This window comes from Octopus sinensis, linkage group LG28 (genome assembly GCF_006345805.1).
Source record: "Octopus sinensis linkage group LG28, ASM634580v1, whole genome shotgun sequence".
NCBI classification, from domain to species: domain Eukaryota; kingdom Metazoa; phylum Mollusca; class Cephalopoda; order Octopoda; family Octopodidae; genus Octopus; species Octopus sinensis.
Genome location: NC_043024.1, coordinates 1,817,601 through 1,824,500, shown reverse-complemented (window position 1 = coordinate 1,824,500; position 6,900 = coordinate 1,817,601). Strand labels below are relative to the sequence as shown.

Sequence of the window (6,900 nt, the reverse complement as noted above, 5' to 3'; positions counted from 1 at the left end):
TAGAAGGAAGGAAGGAAGGAGTTGCTGGCTTGCTTGCTCGGGTCCGGACTGACATTATACCCGAGCGGTAATTTTCTGCTGGACGGCTTTTACGTCCTGAGTTCAAATTCCACCGAGGTCGACTTTGCCTTTCATCCCTTTCGGGGACGATTAAATAAGTACCAGTTACGCACTGGAGTCGATATAATCGACTTAATCCCTTTGTCTGTCCTTGTTCGTCCCCTCTGTGTTTAGCCCCATGTGGGTGGTAAAGAAATAAGAAATGCTTAGCGGTATTTCGTCTGCCACTACGTTCTGAGTTCAAATTCCGCCGAGGTCGACTTTGCTTTTAACTCCTTCGGGGTCGATAAATAAAGTACCAGTTACGCACTGGGGTCGATATAATCGACTTAATCCCTTTGTCTGTCCCCTCTGTGTTTAGCCCCTTGTGGGTAGTAAAGAAATAAGTATTTCGTCTGTCGTTACGTTCTGAGTTCAAATTCCGCCGAGGTCGACTTAGTCTTTCATCCCTTCGGGGTCGATAAATTAAGTACCAGTTACGCACTGGGGTCGATGTTATCGACTTAATCCGTTTGTCCTTGTTTGGCTCCTCTGTGTTTAGCCCCTTGTGGGTAGTAAAGAAATAAGAAATATAAGCACGGCGGGTAAAATGCTTAGCGGTATTTCGTCTGCCGCCACGTTCTGAGTTCAAATTCCGCCGAGGTCGACTTTGCCTTTCATCTTTTCGGGGTCGATAAATTAAGTACCAGTTACGAACTGGGGGTCGATGTAATCGACTTAATCCCTTTGTTTGTCCCTTCTATGTTTAGCCCCTTTTGGGTAATAAAGAAATAGGTATTTCGTCTATCTTTACGTTCCAAGTTCAAATTCCGCTGAGGTCGACTTTGCCTTCCATCCTTTCAGGGTCGATAAATTAAGTACCAGTTACGCACTGGGGTCGATCTAATCGACTACCCCCCCTCCCCAGTCCCCTCTTGTGCCTAGAGCAGAAAAGAATATTACTTGTATTATCGTGTAAAACATGACGCATTAAAAAAAAATTGTTTCAGTACAACAGAAAAACAAGAGCCAAATTGCAAATAATTAGAAATATCACCACAATCATAAAATACTCATTAACGCCATCAACAAATACAAAAAAATAGCTTCGCCCAACGTGGGGCTCGAACCCACGACCCCGAGATTAAGAGTCTCGTGCTCTACCGACTGAGCTAGCCGGGCCGGCTGACGGGTGAGAATAAAATTAAGCTTATATTACTAAACCATTATCTTGTGTCTGTTAAACTTATAAATTCTTATTATATATTAAATATAAAATTTATATTTTGTTATATATTTATAATATATTCGCTATGTCAGCCTTCGTTTTGAAAAATATTTTAGTGTATTTTTGTAGAAATTTAGGTCAGTCTTTATGAAGGAGACACTTAAGATGTTTCATGCCCGACTGGGCAGAAATCAATTTATTATTCTTTATTTAAGACGATACAATGTATTTTAAAGAGAATTCGGTTGCTGTTTCTTGCATTATTGCCTTCTTAGTTGGAGGACTGTTTTAAAGCAAGAGGGTCATAAGAGAGAGAGAGAGAGAGAGAGAGGATGTGAGAGAGAGAGAGAGAGAGAGAGAGAGAGAGAGGATGTGAGAGAGATAAAGAGAACGGGAGTGAAAGAGAGAGGGGAAGTGAGGAGGAGCAAGCGAGAAATAAAGAGAGAGAGAGGGTGAAAGAGTGCAAGCTAGAAACAAAGAGAGAGAGGGAGTAAAAGAGTGCAAGCGAGAAACAAAGAGAGAGAGAGGAAGTGAAAGAGTGCAAGCGAGAAACAAAAAGAGAGAGAGAGTGAAAGAGTGCAAGCGAGAAACAAAGAGAGAGAGGGAGTGCAAGAGTGCAAGCTAGAAACAAAGAGAGAGAGAGAGAGAGACCAGAAGCCCAATAGAAGGTAAGAATAGCAGAATAGATTGGAATTCAAATGGAGAATACACAGGAGTTAGTGCTGTGGATGTTCTGTGCCGTCGCCAAATGATTGAAACAGTGGAATAAATTCAATATCGTGAGGATAGTCATAGTTTTGAAGGAAATACAAAGCGGAGGGAAAGCGAAGAGTGAAATATAGACACAAAGAGAGAATAATAGAATGATAGATAGGAACGAATGCAAAGAAAAAACAAACAGAACACGAGGAGAAAGGAGGAAGAAATATAGAATGAAATACTGAGAGAAAGAAAGAATAACGGAATAACAATAGATAAGTAAAGAATGTGAAGAAAAACAGTTCGGAAATGAAAAGATAAAAGATGAAAAACAAGGGAAGAACCAGAATGAAAGAATAATGGAATAATAGATTGTAAGATACGCTAAGAAAGAAATTTGACGAGAGATGGAAGGAGATATATTTGCATATTGGTTCCTTCTGCCAAATTTGTTTCGTTTTAATTTTCTGAAAAATGTATGTTTTCGTTCATAAAATTTTGCAGAGGCATTTTTTAAATTTACAATTATGTTGATGAAATTTATATAAAAAATAATTTTCATAGAGAATTTTGAGATCCTCCGAACATGTCCACGACTGTGTTACCAGCAATTTCGATCAAATTCAGCATTTTTCACTTTTTTTTTCTAGCAGATTTATGCTTGAAGCATCAACGTATCGTAATCTGCTCACCAAAAGATATGATTCTGCAAAGTTTCATTGAAAAATATGGGATCTCAAAAATATGAATTTTAAAAACAGTTATGACGAAAGGAGGAGAAAGAATGATCGAAAACTCTTTAAAATATATATATGTATTATTAATGTCATCAGCATGATATTAATCTTCATTCTCAAAGACATATGTCCGCAAAATTTCTTTAAAAAACATACGTTTTTCAGTGAATTGTAAAATAAAATATTCGGGGTAAGATTTGGGGCACCAATCTGTAGTTAGACCCTGAAGGAAAGGATAACAGGTTGCAGGAAATAATCACGGAAGGATAGATAGAAGGAAATTATTTTATGTTGTAAAGTTAGAGAAAGAATAAGTGATATATATCTGAACTGTTGGAATAAGACACTGTTTAATAATGGACTAAGTGTATGCAAGCTGTAAGGGTTAAAATTCCTGTTAGTTGTATGAAATCTTTTGTCAGTTTTAGCCGTAATAACCGAGGCCATGCTGGAGTATCGAATTTTATTTAGAATATAATGAAACGCTAATTTTTAAAGCATAATTAATGTGTAATTAGGAGAAACAAAGTGGGACTGGGGACATAATTGTATAGGTATGCTCTTTATTTAAGCTAGTAGGGGTAAAATTTTCGGGTAGATTTTACCCTGGTAGGGTGTGATTTGACTGATATTTCTAGCATGTCGAGCAACCATATAGAAGGTCTCTAAATGGCTCGTAAAGACGAATGTTCTCTGTGAACAAACATAAGAGTTGTTGTAGACATGTTATACATACATGCATATATATATATATATATTTGCATGTACAATGAAAGAAGGCGAGAGATAGAGAGAAAACGGAAACAGCATATATGAAAGAAGGACGCAAACGAATTAGAAGTAGGTCATAGGAAGGACATATACGCCATTAATAGAAAAATTATCCGGTATTTTAGGAATATAAAAGGATTTTATTTAAAATACAATCAAAAATGATAAAAATAGATCGACTCCATACAATGATATTATATATATAGATAATTGTCATGCCGATCTCGTGGTTGGCTCCATAGCTCAGTTGGTTAGAGCGCCAGTCTAGTAAACTGGAGGTCGAGGGTTCGAATCCCCCTGGAGCCTTTTTTTTGTGTTTTAGTTTTTGCTTTCCATTAAATTCTTTTTTTTCATCCAGTTATCGTTTGTGCTTTTCTACGAATGTCACAATTTTTATTAAAAATACTTCCCAACTATGACCAACCTGTCTGTTTCGTTTTCTAGATACAGTTCACCTTTTTTTTTTAAAATAATATGGTCGATGTAATTTGAAGGTGATTTGTCTTCTATTTCTAACAGTACGGATGACCATAGTGTGGCTTCCTCTCCTAAGGTCTCTACCTCCAAATGGAGTGGTGAGTTCTCAGCAAGACTTGGTTGCTATTTCTAGCAATTTGAGTGCCGTCGATTAGAAGTTTCTCTTACGACAATCACCAACTTTTAACACACCAAACTAAACATTATTTTTAAAACAGAAGTCCCTGTTTTAAACAACCCTCCTATCACCTGTATTATCTCTCGTACGCCAGACACCAGGGTCCCCTCTCTGCAGCACTGCATCCCTTTAAGGGACCACATCTCACTTCTGAACAACCGATCCAACCATTTGTGTGTCATACCAAATGCAAATTCATCATGAAAAAGCAAAGTAGTCCAGCGATAATAACTCTTGTGGACATAATATGTTTGAAAACACTAACATATATCTACAGCAGGCAAAAAGCGCCCCTGGGGGCAATGATAACGATAGGTGTGCACTTCTGCCTTGTTGAGCTTTGTCAGTAGCATATACTCACAGCAAGCCATCATACTAAGACAAAATCCATCCACAGTCAATTTGCTTTTTCATGGTGTATTTGCATTAAGTATGATACACAGAGAGCCATTTTAGTCTAATATTTCTTCTGTTGTGTATAACAGATTTTTTACAATAAAATCTATTAAACGTAATGCACCCTGTCGTTGAGTCCTCCTCACTTATGAGTTTCTCATCAAAAATATGGTATTGCTTCCACACCCACCCTCTTAACCATAGTTAGCACCTTCGGATTTCTGTCTCTTCCATGAGACGAAAATGCGGCTCAAAGGTTGCCTTTTGAAAACTATAATATGATCATGGCATTCGATGACACAGCCTCCCAATTATGACAACCCACAGCAACTGTTTTCCAATATCAATAGTGTTGGATTATATTATAGCATATAATAGCGCCGCCGCGACTGGCTTCCGTGCCGGTGGCACATAAGATACACCAATCCGACCGTGGCCGTTGCCAGCCTCGCCTGGCACCTGTGCAGGTGGCACGTAAAAAGCACCCACTACACTCACGGAGTGGTTGGCGTTAGGAAGGGCACCCAGCTGTAGAAACACTGCCAGATAAGACTGGAGCCTGGTGCGGCCTTCTGGCTTCCCAGATCCCCGGTCGAACCGTCCAACCCATGCTAGCATGGAGAATGGACGTTAAACGATGATGATGATGATGAATGCTGACAGGTGACGGTCGTTTAGAAAAAGCGTGAGACAGTGTCACGTGACAACTTGCTGGGGCTGCCTGCTGGAGCCTATGCGGCAGGTATTTAAAGGGAAAAATTTGACAAGGCAGTCAGTCACTCGCTGACGATACATTGAAGAGGCCAGGGAACAGAAGAAAGAAGAAGAAAGAAGACATGTACCCAACACCAGAGCTGAAGACACCTCTGAAAGGAGGGGCCCCGCCACGTCAAAACGGTAGAGGAATAGGGGCCAAAACTGGACGTGGTTTCTCCTGATGATGTCTTGAGCTAACTGGATCCTATAAAGGAGCTGTTGTGGTAGCAGACCACAAAACACGGTTGTAATTCCTCAGTGGTGGGTGCATGCTACTGATGAAGTCCAATGTGGTTGAAATGTGCATCTAGCATCCTCATTGCAGCTGCTGGATAATATTTATCTGCAACTGGTATATTACCAGGAATTATCTTTACCCGAATATCATAGTTATTTTTGTCTTTTCAAGATGTATCTACATTAAGTATGATACATAGATAGGTATTTTAAGCTGTTATTGCTTCTGTTGCATAGAACAGATTTTTATTCACCAGGCAGTGGCTGTGTGGTAAGTAGCTTGACTACCACCCACATGGTTCCGGGTTCAGTCCCACTGCGTGGCACCTTGGGCGAGTGTCTTCTGCTATAGCCTCGGGCCGACCAAAGCCTTGTGAGTGGATTTGGTAGACGGAAACTGAAAGAAGCCTGTCGTATATATGTATATATATGTATGTGTGTGTGTTTGTGTGTCTGTGTTTGTCCCCCTAGCATTGCTTGACAACCGATGCTGGTGTGTTTATGTCCCCGTTACTTAGCGGTTCGGCAAAAGAGACCGATAGAATAAGTACTGGGCTTACAAAAAGAATAAGTCCCGGGGTCGAGTTGCTCGATTAAAGGCGGTGCTCCAGCATGGCCGCAGTCAAATGACTGAAACAAGTAAAAGAGTAAAGAGTAAAAGAGGCAGCTAATTGTAATACCAGTGATTTTTTCAGTTGCTGACCAACACAAAATTGGAGACTTTCAATTATAATGTAGAAGGTGCTATCAAAAAGTTCCCAGACTAGTTCTGTAGTGTGCCAACAGGTGGCAGCACATATCTGATTGTACAGTGAGAGCTAGTAATGACCTTCATGAGGCAGTGTGCCGAGAGACATTGCTGTGTTTACTTTGCAAGTTGTGAAATTTGTGTTTTTGCAATCACGTGTATCTGTTGAAGTCTGTGATTCTGTCATAGACAGGAATAAAGAAGCCAATGTGAAATTTTGCATTAACCCTTTAGTGTTCAGATTATTCAATCAAACACAATGCCTATTGATTCCCATTGATTTGAATTAATCATGCATTGTCTCATATCTTCAAGATCTTGATGGTGTAATTACTTAATGTAGAATAACATTGTAGGGTAGGTGTGAGGGCCTGGATCTGGTCAGTTTGAACATAAAACAGATTAAATATTTTGGCCGGATATGGCCAGTTTAAATACTAAAGGGTTAAACATGAAAAGTCTGCTACAGAGATATTCAACATGCTTTAGCAAGCTTATGGTGATGAAGCAATAGGTCGGATGCAATATTTTGAGGGGCACAGGTGCTTCAAAAACGGAAGAACGTCTCTGGAAAGCAATGAGCAATCTGGAAGACCCGCCATGAGCAACAGCCCAAGAAATGAGGTGTTGTGCA

At 39.7% G+C, this 6,900-nt stretch overlaps 2 non-coding genes across 2 annotated transcripts; one reads left to right on the top strand and one right to left on the bottom strand.

Annotated features, from left to right (window-relative positions):
• Nucleotides 1-1,148: 1,148 nt before the first annotated feature.
• Nucleotides 1,149-1,221, bottom strand: Trnak-cuu. The gene has a single exon. It is a non-coding gene; the product is annotated as a tRNA-Lys (tRNA).
• Nucleotides 1,222-3,706: 2,485 nt separating this feature from the next.
• Nucleotides 3,707-3,780, top strand: Trnat-agu. The gene has a single exon. It is a non-coding gene; the product is annotated as a tRNA-Thr (tRNA).
• Nucleotides 3,781-6,900: the final 3,120 nt, after the last annotated feature.